We start from the raw sequence: 4,751 nt of genomic DNA on the forward strand, positions 1-4,751 counted from the left end.
CACGTGACTAAATTACGTATTTTCCCTATCACTGGGCATGTGCCCCAGACATACAAAATACAATAAATCTTAGATAATGTAGGTCAGGGATGGCGAACCTATGTCACGCGTGTCACGGAGTGACACACTTGCATTATTTCAATGACACTCCAATTTCAAACATAATTCATAATTTTTACTTCACTTTCCAAAAAAATAATTGATAATTTCCTAAGCTCCTAAACGATTAGATTAGATTATCAATAAATTCGTTCTTCGCGTTTACGTACAAACGTAGGTACAACAGAACAGTCAACAGATAACAGATAGTTTCGGATGCCTTACATGACGACTAAAAAAAAAAGGTCTGCAAAGTTTCTGACACGCGAGGCAAATAAAATCAAACCAAACATTTTGATTTGACACGCAGTTATCAAAAGGTTCGCCATCCCTGATGTAGGTACTATGGATGTAGTAGCCATTAAGCTAATTCTCGATGCCATAATGAATACATGGTATAGAATGAAATTTACGTAAACGTTACGGAACGTTTATTGCGGCCGTGTTTAAGGCCAATGTCATCCGATTTGGATAATTCACACAGTGCCTTTCCCCTGGTATATTAAACTTATTATACATTTTTGTACCACATAGTTTTTTTATTTTTATTAATTATTAATTGGTAAGTATTTACTATTTTTATATTTGATTCAAATAATTTGAAGGTTAATTTCAATTAAAGGATTTATCCATCACCCGAACTCTAAAATACTTACAAAATAATCAATTGTAATATTAATACTCGAGCATCACGAGCCGCAAGAAAATTAATATATCCAATATCACGGACAAACGAAACCGTCATGTACGTAGTATAATAAATTCCAAAATGTCTAGGTACATTAATTTCTTAATGTTAATCATCAAATTTTATAAGTGACGTTTAACGAACGCAAATTTGGTGTCATTAAGAAAGCTTACAAGTTAAGAGGACGCTACACAGATGTTTGTTGTCTCCGTCTTACAAGTGCGTAGCATAGAAAATGTACGATCGTCGATCAGCAGATCACGTTTAACTCCGTTAGTTTAAACATTGGAGTGCAGAGTGAATCAACCTATTTTGAAATTTGATGGTAAGAAATAAGAATATTAGCTGTATTTATATTTGGGTTATTTTTTACAATAAATCAGTTTTTAAGTGAGTTATTAGCATTTCTAAATTACACTATATTATATACACATAACTTGCTAAAATATTGAACTATTATAAAATACCTACATACAAACACAGAAAATGTTCTTACCATCAAGTTTAATAATAGGTCAATTCACTTTTATTTTTAAACTAATGGAATTAAACATGATCTGCTATGTTACGCAGTTGTAAGATGGAAACAACAAATGGCCGTATAGCGTTCTCTTAAACGTATTATATGATTGTGAAGTAGGTAGGCATCATTATTTTCAACAAGTCCAACAAGTTGTACCAGTGCGCTAGTACAGACATGAACCAAGTATTACTTAAATATACTGAATATAGTGAATTACACGAATCACTGACAAACACTAATAATATGGTTGCTGTAAAATCAAAATTTTTTTAAATTTATTTGATATTTATTAATTGCTTTTTAAAATTTTAGCAACTAAAAAGGAAAGGAGGGGAAGGTCCTATAAGTTCCTAATCTGTTGATTCATGTGTTATTGATGATACAAATTCAATAAATCAACCCAAACAATTTAAAATAGTGCCCACTCCTAGAATTAAACTTAAACACAACAATATTATTGATGAATAATTCAAAACACTTAAGACAAATTGAGAGAAGATAATATATGTGAGCATTTATGACTTGTAATACTTACCTATATTATAGTATATAATATATACTATAATATTATTGTAATTTATTATAATAATTATAATATATATTATTATAATTTACATAATTTTAAATACTTTTTATTTTTATGTATGTATAACAAATACTATATATTATAACTTTTTTAAACATTTTAATTATGTATACATTTTATTTTATTTATTATAGGATGATGATGATGATGATGATAATGATAATAGTAATTGCCTTGAATGTGATTTAATTTCTGATATGCTTGACATTCCTGGTATTCCTCTTCACAAGCTTGCAGAAGCTTTACAAAAAAATATACAAGAGAGTAACTTTATTGAAAATGCTAAACAAGTTACTTCCAGCAACTTAGATAACGTTACGAATTGTTAATATGTATTTCAAATGCAAATTAACCAACACAAGTATTAATAATAAATTATTTAGGTGATGTTGAGTTTAAAATAGACAGTGTTACTGATAATGATTTTGAAGACAAAGATGAAAGCTTCTATTGAAGGGTCCAATGAAACTATCAGATTACTCCATTTTCATGAATTTTTCAGGACAAGCAAAACAAAATTATTTTTCTCATTTACCTCTATTAGCTGGAAATAATTAATTTTGAGATATCTCTGGAAATAATAACACGATTTTTCCAATTGTTCTACCAATATATAGATATTTCTTCCATGAATAATATTCAATAAAAAACTCATTTTTGATAAGTGGAGTAATCTGGTTGTTGCATAGGAGTATTATAGGACCCTTCAATTATGAGAATTATATATGGAGCACAACTATAATTTTTGAATTCGTGTTAAGAACATATCGTTACAAATGTCAGATCATCAAACTTTTAATAAAAAAATAAAATTGAAAAATGTTATCAATAGAGATAGAATGTTGATGATTAGCTATAAACTTATTTCATGCTTCATAGATTTAGAACATAATATAAATTGAATTTAGCATCCTCTTATTTTTCAACATCATAACTTCTTACAACGATAATTATTGGTGTCATTTAACATTGTTCACATAGTATACAGAATGATGCCAATAGGCATATACCCTGTTATTCAATGCACAAGAACTGTTATGCTTTTTTCAGTAGAAGCCATGACTATGATTTGTACATCAATATTTTAATTTTAAATTTTTTAAGAATTCTTTATTTTAATACTAAATTTCTTCAGCATATTAAGTTTTATATACAAATGTATTATTCATATTTTTTTTTCTAAAAAAATGCATATATTTTTATTATAATATGGAGGGTTTTTGTTATGATTAGATTTACTGTGTAGGAGTGCTTGCATGTCATACGTTTGATTATACAGTTGTGCTAGGTATTCTCTTAGAGAAACGTATTGAAAATTATATCTAAACAAAAACACTCCGCCAATCTCCGTGAAAAAATAAAAAAGCTATGTACAAAAATAATAAATTAATTTTACATAGCGTTTTGGCATTTACTTATAATATATAAAAAAAGAAACCAATTGAATTATTCAACAAAAATATATATTTGTGCTAAATTAATACAATTTACAGTAGGTACTTATAATTATTTCAAATATTTTTACATATACAGGAATATTTATCAAAAGTGTAACTTATACATAATAATATATACCTCTAACATAAATAATTTAATAATGTGTAGGTGATACAAATTATTATAACTTTTTATCTAAAAGTTGTGACATCATATTATAGGTAAGTCTTTAAAAAGTTTAAACTATAGATAACATTAATGTTATAATAGTCTGCTAAATAATTGAATTAGCTTGCTAATTTTTAGTTGATCATAGCTCTGACACTCCGTTGATATTGTTCATAATAATTTGAAAAAACAGCATGCACATCTACCTGAAATTTTTCAACTAAATAATTGTATTTTCAAACTTCATTATTTAACTTCAAATTTGCTGCTTTCTTTGCTTTTTTGTGAATCTTGTTGCTTCCTACACCGGCCTAGTTTTCGCGTGTTGTATTGCCTATGTGTGCATTTTAAGGCGCTCTTTTATTTTTATATTAGGCGCAACACTCCGCAAATTCAAAAAAACATTATTAAAATTACAATTGACATATATGTATAGATCAACATATTTAATGTAAAGTATGTTTTCCGTGTGGACTTCATTAACTACTAGTCCAGACATGATGGTGTCTAAGCGCCACACTATTTCATTGTTAGACACTGCAGGCCGCAGGGAAATTGTACATTAAATAAAACAATTTACAGCGTAAAAGTTATTTGACATTTTAGATCACAATTCAAAACGATCTTTTGTAAATTTTAATTGTAACAATTTCAATTATGCCAAAAGAAAATAGGCTGTAACTGTAAGTAGCTATTTACATAATTTTGTATGGGAATTTGTAATTCAACTTATTTTAAATATATGTGCAGACGGTACACATGTTAAATACAATTCAATTTAATAGATATCTTAAATTACTCTAATACTCTGAATAATTAAAGTTTTTTCAACTAAATGATTAATCATTTTGAAAACTGTATAGCTTTTAGGTAATTTCTGGTATTTTTTTAAGTCATCAACATCCCATCTCTATATAGTTATCATTAGGGCTAGGATTTATATGCAATAAAAAATGATTAAATATGCATTTGGTTTATTAAAAATATGCAAAAATATGCAATAAAAATATGCTTAAATATACCAAATAAATATTATTTAAAAAAACACATTTTCTATAAATTAAATACCAATTAATAAAAATAAATATGTTAAACACTTAAATATAAAAAACATTAAAAAAATTCTAAAGTCTTAAAATCTCTAAAATATTAATTGATATAAAATTGATAAAGCTACTCGAATGAATTACATGAAACACTACATGATGTTTTAAATTTTCAAAAATGAACGATCTTCTGGTTTGACCTTA

The sequence above is a fragment of the Acyrthosiphon pisum genome, chromosome X (assembly GCF_005508785.2).
Source record: "Acyrthosiphon pisum isolate AL4f chromosome X, pea_aphid_22Mar2018_4r6ur, whole genome shotgun sequence".
Taxonomy (NCBI): Eukaryota; Metazoa; Arthropoda; class Insecta; order Hemiptera; family Aphididae; genus Acyrthosiphon; species Acyrthosiphon pisum.